The following is a 261-nucleotide window of genomic DNA, read 5'->3' as shown; positions in this document are numbered from 1 at the left end:
AAGGAAGTGACATAATTTGACTGAGGTGAAGCTGACACTGATCAAGGGTGAGTTCTGTCATTGAATTGTATGATTTTAAGCTTGTTTTTGTATGTTTTTTTTGGGGAGGACGAGCTAAAGGGTCAGGCCCTGTCACGGTAAAACATCCCAAAAAATAATGAAAATCTTTTAAATCCAAAACATGTCTAAAAAAGTTACTGAAATTCCTTGATTGCATGTTAACAGTTTTTATGCTAGCATGCTAGCAGGCTGAGTAATGGC

The sequence above is a fragment of the Sinocyclocheilus anshuiensis genome, unplaced genomic scaffold (assembly GCF_001515605.1).
Source record: "Sinocyclocheilus anshuiensis isolate Anshui unplaced genomic scaffold, SAMN03320099.WGS_v1.1 scaffold822, whole genome shotgun sequence".
Taxonomy (NCBI): Eukaryota; Metazoa; Chordata; class Actinopteri; order Cypriniformes; family Cyprinidae; genus Sinocyclocheilus; species Sinocyclocheilus anshuiensis.
This window is presented reverse-complemented; position numbering follows the sequence as displayed.